The sequence below is a fragment of the Conger conger genome, chromosome 2 (genome assembly GCF_963514075.1).
Source record: "Conger conger chromosome 2, fConCon1.1, whole genome shotgun sequence".
Classification (NCBI taxonomy): domain Eukaryota; kingdom Metazoa; phylum Chordata; class Actinopteri; order Anguilliformes; family Congridae; genus Conger; species Conger conger.
Window position 1 is genome coordinate 10,490,101 of NC_083761.1, and position 13,801 is coordinate 10,503,901.

The 13,801-nt window shown below is 39.6% G+C and overlaps 1 protein-coding gene across 2 annotated transcripts in view; it reads right to left on the reverse strand.

The window, feature by feature from the left end:
- LOC133121699 (VPS10 domain-containing receptor SorCS1) overlaps positions 1 to 13,801 on the reverse strand; it is a 154,450-nt gene that overhangs the window by 51,354 nt on the left and 89,295 nt on the right. The gene's annotated exons all lie outside the window — the stretch shown is intronic.

Genomic DNA, 13,801 nt, shown 5'->3' on the forward strand with positions numbered 1-13,801 from the left:
TGGCACGGGGATCGTACCAGAAAACTCTGTGACTGCCAGACAGCCGCACTCACCTCCTAAGCCAATCTGGCCCTGAATGCTCAGTTAACCCTTGTGTAGTCTTAACATTCTGTATACTCCCCTTGTCCTAAGGGTAAATGACCCGCCTTCACTATACCCCAAATCTATTTTGCATGACGAAACAACCTGTCACTCAAACTTTGTTATGAAATTACAAGTTGAAAAAAGATCATTTAGGGGGTTGCTGTTAAACATGGTGGCGGGTCATTTTTGACCCGGAAGACAACACAAGGGTTAAGATCATTCTAATCACATATTCGTGATCGTAACACACGATAAAGGGTTAAGAACACTTAACCAGATGGAATAGACTGAAAGATTCTGCAGCACACTGGATGCAAGACTGATCAACCTGAAATCAGTATCTGGGTCACACTTTCCTTCAGGTTATTCGTGGTGGTGCTGAGAGCTACAATCCCTCTGAGAAGAGAGACTGACTTGTCTTGAGTGATGAAATCTCTCATTGAGCATTTTAAAACTCCGGCTCATCACCCAAGCAAAAACTCTAAATATTGTACATTCTGTCTCTGAGATTCTTAGTGCTCTTATTTTGAGATGAAAGGACCACTACGTTTAGAATTATGCTGAAAACAAGACCTATTAAATGTAATTTCAATCATGTAATGCAGTTCAAGATTTAGAGTGGTGTGCAAAAATGTGGGCACCCCTGGTCAAAAAGCCTTTTACTATGAATATCTAAGTGAACAGAAGCGAACCTGACCTCTAAATGGCACAACCTTAAACATGAAATTTTGGGAACCCTGTTAGTACTTTGTAACTCCTCCTTGGGCAACTATAACAGCTTGTAAACACTTCATGTAGCCAGCTAAGAGTCTTTCAATACTCACTTTTGGAATTTTTCTCCATTCTTCCTCTAGCTCAGAAATTTTCTTTGGCCTCCTTGCAAGTACACCATGTTTGAGATCTCACCCCAGATTTTCTAAAATATTCAAGTCTCATGTTTAACTCTGTACCATTTAGAGTTGAGGTCTGCTTTTGATCACATCCAGATTCACTGAAACAGACATTTACACCAGGGGTGCCCAAATTTTTGCACCCCACTGTACCATGCTGCTTACATAATGCTAATGCATTATTAAAATTGTTGGACCAAAAAGAAATGCGGTTGGATTTCACATACAGTAGGCTACACATTAGTAGCAGTAACAGCATGATGGATGAAAATGTTTCCTTTCCCTAAAAGCCTGTTATACTATTTCAACAAAATGTTACAGTCTCCTGCATATCATTATTCCCACTATTATTCCATGCGCACTGTTTTATATGATTTAACGGCGACGCTAGCAACTAATACAAGAATAATAATAATAAAAAACATACAGCAAATGTATGGCACTTTAGCTGTCTTTGTATGGTACTTTGGATGCAGTCTTTTGGTTATCATCAAGCTTGGCTAAGTGGGACTGTTACTTAGGCACTTGCCGCAGTCCATTAATGATGACAGTGACATCATTCTAGATAATGCAAGTTTCCATAGATTTGCATAATAATATCTGTATATGCATTTGTAGAATTATACAGTCATAAATACTGTTGCATTTGCTGCCCTTAGTTGACAGCCTTTAATGAGGAGTAATCCACTAAAACATTCACTACTAAACACTGGTATAGGTCAAGGTCACTAATGAAAATTGTGGAATTGAAAACTTTCTATCAAAGTTTGTGTGAAATAAATGTGACCTCTACCTAGCCAGCTAATAACACTGAACTATGTAATCCTAACCTAGAGAATAAAATGTAATGTTTTCACCCCCAGACTAATTATTCACAGATCCTTTCATAATTAGTCAATGCACTGTTACTGAGGTTACTGGCAAACTACACTCAATGACCACTTCATTAGGTAGACCCGTACACCAGCTTGTTAATGCCAATATTTAATCAGCCAAGTGACCGCAACTCAATACGTGAAACCATGCAGCCATGGTCAAGAGGTCCAGCTCTTGTTCAGACCAAATGTCAGAATGGGGAAGAAATGTGATCTAAGTGACTTTGACCATGTAATAATTGTTGGTGCCAGATGGGCTGGTTTAAGTATTTCTGTAACTGCTGATCTCCTGGGATTTTGATGCATAACAGAGTTTACTCTGAATGGTGCGAAAAACATCCAGGGAGCGGCAGTTCTGCAGACAAAAACATCTTTTTGATGAGAGAGGTCAACAGACAATGACGAGACTTGTTTGAGGAGACAGAAAGGCTATAGTAACTCAGATGACCACCCTGTACAATTGTAGTGAGCAGAAAAGCATGTGAGAATGGTAGCATCGATAAGTGTACAGTAAGTACAGTTACCATAAAGTGCCATAGATAAACCACGGTAGTACCATGGTTACCATAAAGTGCCATAGATAAACCATGGTAGTACCATGTTTAGGAGCATAGTAATCCTAATTACCATAAAGTACCATGGTAAACCCAGAGTAAAACATCGTGCTCACAGTGTGTAAAAATAACGCATTCCCCCAGTGTGTAAAAATGACTGCTCACATTCATGCATTTCCATGTCTGGGAAACATAACAATGATAATTGAAACAAAAAGAGATTGCATCCAATTTTTTGAGTAACTGTAGTTTTGCAAGCTTCATCGCTGGGGTAACATTGCTGTAGTTCAACTAGGCTACTTTTTGACATTACTGATGGTTTGTACAACTACTATTTCAGAGTAGTTTGCTATAAAAACATGACCAAGCATGACAGTGCCAGGACTCTCAAGTGAAACAAAGAGTAGCACAATTCATTTGATTGACGATGTGATAAAACAAGCAGTGAATTGAAGCTATACTACATTTAAGCATTTTTAGTTAATAAGAAATTGAATTTTTATTACAATGCTTATTGTATACAGTGGTAGTGTTAACAAAGACACTTGCAACACGCTTATCCTTCAGCGCAATTTACAACCGCACCAAAGGCTTTGTGATAAGTCAATTTACAAATTGTGTTTAACAATACCAGCCAGGCCTGACGTGGGTCACTTGTGTTATCATAATCATATGGTATTGAGCTCTTTGAGGCCGCCCACCTTGCGGTAAATGTCTACAAATGAAACGCTCTCATTTCTCCCAACTCTTTGTTCCATTCTTTTATGCAGTGTTCAGTCAGGCCGTTAAATCTGTAATTTCCCCAGAGCTTTGTTCTCCACTGAAAGGTCTCAAATTTTCTGACTGCTGCTTGTCTGAAAAAATATAATCAACGAAAAGTATAATTGAATCAGTAGACCTGAACAGGTATAAAACCTTATCACTCGTACGATGGAACTGCCATAAATTATTTCGGCGGCTCAGACAGACGTTTTCACATGTGTGATTCACACATGTGGTCGGAGGCATTGCAGAGCGCCCTGACACACACAATCCTCACGGGTCTGGAGATCACACGCGGTGCTGTGGGGTGAGGAGTGATGAGTGAACTTTTGTTTTTACTAATTATAATCAAAACTCAACTTCATGGAAAATTGAGGTGTGCATTCTTAAGACACATCTATTGTTCAGTGCAAATTAATCATAAAATAATCTAATACAATTCCCTGTCCATTTGGGCTGTGTTAGGCACATCGCAGTATACAATATTTATCCCAGTACAAGGTCACAATATAATACATATCCCAATACATTGCAAAGCTTTGAAGTAATTTTAATTTGTTTCAAAATTCTAAAACTTTATGTTTGAAAAAAAAAAAAATAATAAATAATAATAATAATCCCGGTTTTTGCAATGTGGTACATACAACATGGCTGACTATTATTCTGAATTAAAATATCAGTTATGAGTTTCAATGCCAGGACGCTGGAGTATTTTTCTTAAATTCAAAATGAAAATGCTAGTAACTAAAAATACAAAGAGCAGTATATGAGCATGTAGTTCAGCATGTAATTGATTTTTTTATTTTTATTTTAAAAATATCATTGTAAGGATTTTGCTAGCCTCGGAAAATACATAGTTGTAGAAAATAAATGAAAGTAAGAATCAATAAGAACATGAGTCTATTTTAGTGCAGGAAAGGCAACAGGAGAAGCATGACTTTGATGGAGTAAGTGTTGCTTTTCTGGCTCCACAAATAGGCTTATAAAAAGGCGTCAAACAGGTGCTGCCAATAAAAAGTCATTCCCAGTCTAAATGACCCATGTCAAGTGATCTGAACATACTGAAAAACACTGCTGTTACCTATTTATATATTATTCCACTGCCTATATATGTGTGTGATATCAAAATATAAAAACCATTTCTGCATTACAAAAAACAAAAAACATTCTGTGTAATCCTCTGGGACTACGGTAGCTTGACTCTATTGCGGATTGGTCCCACAAAATGAATGTGAATGAATTGAATACATCAGATAGTTTCGCTAAGATTATAAAACCAGAGAATACATTCAGGTGCGGAATTTCTGAACATTGCTCCCGACCTCTGCATGACCTCCCCATTTAAGTCACTTGAAAAGACAAAGCTATTTCAAATACCCGGTATGTAATACGGAGCATGTTCAATTAGACATTAAACACTGCATAAACCAATTTTGAATCACTTTTTCAATAGTCAATTAATTTAACTTTCCAAAACATTTTACGGTGCATTACACAAAGGTAATCACTTTAAATATGAGCTTTGCCTTGGTTTTATTAAATCATATTGAGCAAATCCAAGCTACTGTACATTAACTTCATGTTTAATGAGTATGTTAGGTTCTGAAATATATTCATCTGTAACCAGTATACTTACGTATATACAGTGGGGTGCAAAAATGTGGGCGCTCCTGGTTTAAATGTCTGTTACAATGAATCTGTATGTGATCGAAAGCAAACCTGAACCTTTCTGCAAATTTTAAAGCAAGATTGCTTTTTATTAAAATTTTGTACTGTTTATACATTATTTTTTTTAAAAAGGCCCTCTGCAAAAGTTTCGGAAAACACTTTTGGATAATTTTTTGTTACTTTTTAAAAATATGATTACTAAGGCTCAGACCCAGGTGATTTACTTGTCAAGGCTTCAATGAGTCAGGTGAGCATAATCCCACGGCTGAACTTTTTATTCTGAAGTAACTCTAAAGTAAACTGCAGTGGCTGTTCTGTCTGGTGTTAACGACCATGGGTTCCTCTAAGCAGTTGTTGGAAGGACTTCAGAATGAAGATGGTTAATTTCCACCAAGAAGGAGAAGGCTTAAAAAAAACTCACTGTTTCAAACCTATTATTTCCCAAAGGCTTCACCATTTCTTTATAGTGATTTTACGTGAATGAAAATACATTGTTTGACAATTAACAATATTTTAGCGATTGAAACACCATTCTAATGTGGATATCCACTGGACGATGCCAGGAGAGCCAGGAATGACAACCCATTTGGATTTCATCTGTTCATCTTGTGTGACGTTGCGGGACTTCAGTGGGGAAGGTAAGACAGCGGAAATGCACACGTCTACTGGGAAGACAAAATGAACAAGCTGGGCTGGCCATTGCAATCTTTAAGGCTCAATCTGATTTGGGGTTAAGACTCAAGATAGCAGCTGACAAGTGAGAAAACTGAAGGAGCAAGAGACTTTCTATCAAGATGAGCAGGTCAAAAATATCTCTGGAGAGCTGCCTGAACCTAATAAAAGACATTGGAAAGTGTATTTGGCAAGTACCCAGGAGAAAAAAAAGTGGACAAAACAAAGATAAAAAAATATGAGGATAGAAAAGAAACCCTTGCCTTTGTTATGTTATGGGTGTCTGGTGGGTCATAAACATGACAAGATATACATAACACTAATTGGCAATTGACTTTGGTATTTATTTAATCAGTAAAAACAAGCAATTATATGTAAAAAGAGCAGTGCGAAAATAATCTGCCACCATAAACCATCAACACTAGTGCACTGGGGAAAAAAAAGAAGAAAATTCATGAGAAGTTGCTACTTCAGCACAGAGCAGCTTTGTCAAAAGTACATTATACAACCACTTGCCAATTATAGTGCATCCATATCATCATCATCCTCCTACTACAGAAAAAGTAAAAAAAACCCAGCCTTTTTGTAGCTATAGACCTTTTTTTTCTAGGGATACACTGTTTAACCTTATGGATAATCACATATAAATAGAGCTTCACAAGCCATCAGGTGTGAATATACTGGTCTCTGAGTCTCAGCAGGTTTTAATTCACTCCTCCCGCAGCCCTATGGAGGTGGCGAGCTGGCCACAGCCAAGTCCAGCATAATTTAGTATAATTTCCACCCAGGTATTTTCTCACAGTGTGATAAGTGCATGGGAAGAATTACAATCAGTGTGCACAGATGATATGGGCAGCAAGGTCCACTGTGACAAAGGTTAATTAAGTGCTGGCTCGGAATTGTGCGCAGTTGAGAAAATGCATGAGGAACGCATGAGGTGGAACAGCCATTCCGTAAATAGGCTATGATTGAATATTAGTGAACTTCTGGACTTATTAATCAGGCCTACTCAAGTTTCCTATGCATTCTCTGCCAAGTCACCAAGGTAGCAACATTTTCACAACATAAGTCCACATGGCTAAATGATATGCCTGTATGATCTGAAATGTTTCACCCACCTCTCACATTCTCCATTTCCGATGTAAGCATGCTATAAGAAGTCTTAATTATATTAAACAAATGCTTCTCGCTTCACTCTGGGTTTCTGCTAGCCTGTTAGTAACCTACTGTACAAATATTTCCTGAATATAACATTAAATAATACGCCATTCAAATCCATCTGAACATCAGTCCATTAATGCATTCCGCTCTCTACCGCATGTTCTCATCTCAGGCTATTTGCTAAATACTCCTGAGAATGGTTTCACACCGATCACTTCATGATACATATTTCCCCTCCTCCCTCCTGCGACTGTAGAACTGGAAGGCATGTTTCATCCAGCTATTTCTCTGGCAGATCGGATGTGTTCTTGTGAAAGCAGTACAAAACTTTTCAGCACATGCAAAACTAATAACGCAACCACTGATTGCTGCAAAACAAATACCATGACCAATCATTGGTCATGTTGTTTGATTTGGATGTGCTAAAATGGTGTTGTACGTGCTAAAGGTCTCAGGAAATCAGGGCCAAGGTATACTGTCCCAATGCAATGTCTGTTCAGCTCTGAAAAGAGCCTTCACGGCCACTTTGGAGCAAGGACCAGTCTGAGAGTGGGAAGACCCATAGAGTGGGAAGACCCATAGTGTGGGAAGACCCATAGTGTGCAAAGACCTTACAGTTACAGTACAGCGAGTGATATTGATAATTTTATCACTCAACGTTTTTTGGCGAGCACCAAATAGGGATCCTGGCACTGGGTTTCCTGGTCTTGTGTCATCAGCAGGAATACCCTTGAGTGGCAGGATGACAGCAGGGATGTCCTTGGCAGCATTCCCCAGCCTTCTATGTAGAATAGATAATGAGCTTTAAGCTGAGGAGGCCATTGTGTGGAAGATTTAAGTCAGCGGAGAATGGCATTTTTTCATCTGAACAGAAACTGTTCGCAGCTGGGTACCAACATAAATCATTTCAACTAGAGTTAATTGCACTGCATATGTCTTTTACAAAATGGTACAATGTTTTGTATTACCATAGACTGGTAGTACAAAGGTGGGTGAGCAAATTACTTATTGTGTATGGCTAATTAGCTTACCTGGAAGTTAGCTCATTAAATATTATGACCATTTGCACTCTCATATGTATGAAAGCAATACCAACATAAATGTGGATATAAATGTGGTCTTCCATTATGATATCGATATCTCCTGCAGCCTGTCATTTGAGCGGTTTTAGGCTCACATTTTATATATCTTATCACATCCTGTACATATGCCAAGTTAGAATGCATACTTTGGTGAGAAACATTTCCAGTGAATATACTTTAAAAGTATGATAAAACAGACACATTCCTTGAAGCTTCAAGCTTTGTTTAAGAATGCACTCTTAAATGCAAAACTACAATCGAAAAATGAACCAAAAGGCAAGATGCAGTAGAGCTTTTCCATGGTTTTCAACTGATGTGTGCACGGAAACCTGGCAGAGATATGTGGCAGAATGATTCCAGTCTGATTCCTTCAGAATACCGCAAAACATTAAACTGTAGACTAATTAGCCACAGTATCATTACACAACATAATCTGGTTCACATATAGGTCACTGGAAATGATGAGCAAATGCTGTGCATGTAACCAGTAGGTATACTTAGAGGGAAAATATATGTATATGTACAGTATGTATACTGTACTATTCTTTTAATATAAACATGCCTTAAAATGCATTAAAAATGCATGGGCAGTGGAATGTTATTTTTAAATGCACATCATGCTCTGAATTATTGATTCTTATAAACATTGATATTAGCATACTGTGTCCAGTGACACTCTCTCAGCCTCAGATGGGACTGACAGTGAAAAAAGTGAAGAGCTTCCAAGCGCTAAGGCAGATTTCCCAAGGTACCATTCAGTCCTAGACTTCTGCTGAGGACTGAGCTACATTTGGAGCACACAAATATAATTTCCAAAATGGTCAATCTTCCAGCAGTAAGGGAAAAATACAGGATATGCAATGAGAGAGAGAGAGAGAGAGAGAGAGAGAGAGAGAAAAAGAGAGAGAGAGAGCGCGTGTGTGTGTGAGAGAGCATGTGTGAGAGAGAGAGCATGTGTGTGTGTGAGAGAGAGAGAGAGAGAGAGAGAGAGAGCCTGTGTGTGTGAGAGACAGAGAGAGAGAGAGAGCCTGTGTGTGTGTGTGTGAGAGAGAGATGTGTGTGTGTGTGTGTGTGTGTGAGAGAGAGAGAGAGAGAGACAGCATGTGTGTGTGTGTACTTTTAATTATGGCTTCATAGAGTTTGAAGTTACATAAGCGAGACAGAGACACTTTCACACTAATTTTCTGGCATTTCAAATGTGACATTACTTTTTACATCACCTTTCATACCAGTGTGTTATGCTCTAAAAGGTCAGCAAATTCCTGGCATGGACATGCACTTGTGTAAAGATAATATAATATAACTTTTTTTTAACTTTTTCAGCATTTATTGCACAGATGCTGCAATAAAACACCTCAGAATGGAGGGGGGAGGGGATACGGCAGGGCGGAGCAGAGATTGGTCCAGTCGGGAATGTGTCACTGGCATGTAGGCGGAGCCAGTGACGAAGACAACTATCCTGTGTCTATCCAAGGGGCCAGCTTTCAAGCTATTAGTAGTTTCGGCAATTGATATGATACCGTTGTGATACCGATATTTTCCCTCAAAAACCCTACTTTACCGTTGGACTCCATTCTTGTTTGACAGCAAATTCCAAATATTTCCTTATTTCCATATAGTGCTGTTCAATGTATGCAACATATCAGGGGATGGAATTTAAAATTCCTCATAATGCATTTTTTTAGAACTGCATTATTATGTATTTGGTTTGCTAGGCCATTGCCCTGAAAAGAACACTGACCTTATTTCATGTAGTTTATGGATTTCCAAAATGCAGAGAAGACGAGGTCCATCCACGCTTGTTTTGCCACCCACAAAATAAGGAACTGTTGTTTTAACACTTTCAAATCCTAGGACCAAAGTGATTGAACATTGCACTGTTAAAAAACTGAATGAATACAAAAAACCCCATACCGACCCAGCCCTGAGAGTTGATTTGTTTGATTTGTCAAGGTGCAGTTCGTATTTTGAGGTCTGTGTCTTGATTTGACCTTTACAGAAAATGCTTGCTGCAGACAAACAGTACTCCAGCTTTACCTTGGGATTGAAAAAGGTGGCTGAATAAAAAAATGTGAGAAAAGATTTTAAATCACCGTTGTATTTACATTACACCATAAATAAATATGTCTCATTATTATTACTTATTTATATATATATATATATATATATATATATAGAGTATGTGTCTAAGACCAAAGACTGAAAAAGAACAAAACATTATGATTAAAACTGACTGAAAAAAGAAAATGCTATAACATTTAATATCACATGGACAAGCACATATTGTAAGGTACCCGTTTTATGCCTTTAGAAATGACATCCTGCTATTTGCTGTATTTGCAGTTTACCACAGCAGATAAGAGTTGGGTGTCATTGATTTCTGCAAATTAACATGGATGGCTGCTGGGAATGTCATTGGAACCACTGGAGTTTGACCAAAATAATTCATGATGACAATCTGTGAGTGAATATTTATATTAGAATAAATGACTAACAGCGACTGAAAATAATCTACAAACATGCTAATCAGCTTTCAAAATATAAAAAAAAACAGATACCATGTATTGAGTAAGCAAGGGGTGGGGAAAACATTTAACGGATCGTATACGCTCCAACAGACTTACAAAAACCATAGCTCCATATCATTATCGTCCTGTGCTTCTGAAGTGAAAGCTTTTTCTGAGTTTTCTTAAGCTCTTTAATGGGTAAGATAACAAATATGTGATGAGAACAACTTAACTGAACATTCTATTGCTATTTTGTTTCACACAGATCACTACTGGCAACTGAAATCAATGTTCACTCAATCCTTTGACTGAATTTTGACTGAAAAACCCTACTCCTGAAACAGAATGATGTCAGTGTGCATCAGTGCATGAGGGGCACAAATCCCAGGTGCCTGGCCTCAGGCACAATGACCAAAGTCCAGAACCCATCTGCTTCAGTGAACATCTATTTTCACAAATGTACAGTATACTGGGCATATTAGGTCTATTCTTTCATTTGATTCATTTTTTGATTCATTAGTGTGTCAGTAGAAACAAATTTGAGATTTCCAAACATCAATCCCCCCCACAAAGAAAATAAATAAAAATAATTTGTGATTGTTTTTTGTATTCCATTAAATAAAGTGTGATATATTCAGTAACTACTACACTTTTCAGATTGAAACGTAATTGAGACTGTTTGGGATGACCTGAATAGACAGAAGCAGGCGAGAAAACCAAAGTCTGCAGAAGTCTGCTCTTTACAGTAAATAAAGTAAATATTTTTGATATTAAAAACTGTTGATACTATTTTTGAAACCATCTTTGCTTTATGGAATTATTTTACATGTGCCAAAGACCTTTGCACATTTCTGTAAAATATTCACTTTGTACTTGTCAGCTAAAAATGAATAAATATGAATCTCATTGAAATCCATGTCCTATCTAGAGTATATGACCGTTACCATAGACGATAAAGAAGACGAACCATGAACACCGTTGTATCCTTTGGATCAACAGGAAGTCAAAAGTCAAGAAAATAATCAGCTACAATCCATCCATCCATCCATCCATCCATTATCTGAACCCGCTTATCCTGATCAGGGTCGCAGGGGGGCTGGAGCCTATCCCAGCATACATTGGGCGAAAGGCAGGAATACACCCTGGACAGGTCGCCAGTCTATCGCAGGGCACACACACCATTCACTCACACACTCCTACCTACGGGCAATTTAGACTCTCCAATCAGCCTAACGTGCATGTTTTTGGACTGTGGGAGGAAACCGGAGTACCCGGAGGAAACCCACGCAGACACGGGGAGAACATGCAAACTCCGCACAGAGAGGCCCCGGCCGACGGGGATTCGAACCCAGGACCTCCTAGCTGTGAGGCGGCAGTGCTACCCACTGCACCATCCGTGCCGCCAGCTACAATCCAGAGACTAAATATTACACAATATACTCCATGGCCACACTATATGGCAGAAGACTTATTGATTAATGTCCATATATTACACTCTTAATGTGGACTGATTCAACTGAATACAAATGTTATCCAGCGGCTATTTCAGCCTGTGTATGACAGCTTGCATGGAGAACGTGCCGAACACCCTCCACTTCATGGTACATACACAGAGCCGAATGAACCTTCCCTTTCTCTCATATCAGACTCCTGCAGTCCAGCTCTTTGACATCAGCCACCCGTCTTGGACTCACAGGTTCAGAGAAACATAGCTGCATGAGCATTCCTTGAAAGAAAAGCGAAGACTGGCGAATTGTAGAGAGTCTGCGTTCTTTATTTCCACGTGGACAAAAAAGACAATGGCTCTTGGAATAATTAACAGCTGGTTACATTAAATGCCTATGAAAAATTAATTGAACGCTTTTTCTTCTGTTGTAAGAGTTCCATCACTGATGAAGCGTTTTGTCACCCCTTTTAAGAGCTCGGTCCCACTGACACGGGCTCAAAAATGATAAAGAAACAGATATTAAATGTTTTATGAGCAGGCCTGGAGCCCAGACGCGGTTTTGCCTAATGCACTTTATGGGTTCATCTGCTATTCTCTTTGTGGGTTCCCAAAAAAAAAAAAAGGGAGTACAATGCACCAGTCACTGAAGATCAGCCGATGCAACTTTCTGTTACTTCTTAACCCTGGAAACATCCTTACCCTACTGCATGAGCACAAAAAAAGAAAACAGATTTGGATTTAACAGGTGGATTTAACTGCCGGATAATGTGTAAGGGGAAAGCGGGCTTAATTGAAGCCATAGGCTAAAGGCCAGCCGAGCGGGGACAGGGCCGGGCTGCTGAGGAGTGAAGTCTTCATAAGAGGTTGGTAAATGTCAGCAATAGACCTGGGAGCCCCATGCAAAGGTCTCATCCCTGAATGGTGGTCGCAGGTTATGAAATCTAACAAGCTGGAAGATGAACATGTATATGATACAAATGCAGGATCGGGGGGCGTTGCTTTGGATTTTTTATTTATTCACTATTCCATGTGTTTAGCAGAAATACACAAGTGCACGCACACGCACACACACATACACACACGCGCACGGGACCGTGCACGCACGCACACACATATATACACACGCACATACACACGCACAGGACCACGTATGCACACGCACGCATATACTCACGCACGGCAATATGTACGCACGCGCACGCGCACACACACATAAACACACACACACTCACACACACAACCTACGATGAGCCCTATTTTGAGGACCCATGTAGTTCTCTGTTGCATGGCAGTGCTCTAAGCCTTCTCTAGCAAAGCCTAGCTTCACTATAAGACCTGGAGCCATCTGAACACGGGCAGACATTTTTCACACCAGTGATTCCACATTGTGGCTAATTCCTTAGACATGGCAATGAGCTTGCCACACATGACTGCTAATTACACTTATTCATGTCCCAATGAAGGAAAACCCAGTCTACTGAATAGAGGTCACTACAGAAACAGATACAGAGAACTATTCCAATAAAAATGAAGAAGAAATGATGTATGATAGAATATAATACATACATGAACACAGATATGTACCAGTTCACAGAGGACATTCAGGCTGAAGCTACGCAGTGAAAATGTGAAGCAGGCGTTATTAGCGGGAAGTGAATAAAAAGGTTGTTTTTTTTTAAACGAGAGGTTGGGAAGGCACTCGCACTCGCACTCATCTGTCTTCTTCCTCCCTCCCTCATCGAGCTGCCCGTTTCAGACGTTTTCACATTGCGCCCGGGGTCTGACAGATGTTCTGTTTCTCCGTCACCCCCTCACCCCGGCCCCCCAGCCTTGGCTCCCTCGGCTCTGCCACATTACCGGCCCCGCATCGTGCGCAAGGTGCGGCTGTGCTTCTGATGGACAGTTCAACCCGCAAGTAGGCCACAGAAAGGGCACCTAGCCCAAAAACGTCAGCGGGCTAACTCCAATTTCACCTCAAGGCTTTGGGTGAGGTTACATGGTCAGGATCGCAGACACACAGCTCATATTGATAAATTATGGGCACCTTTTCTGCTAGCCAGCAGTCTGCAGAACATTACAGGCAGATGCCAGTTCTCCCC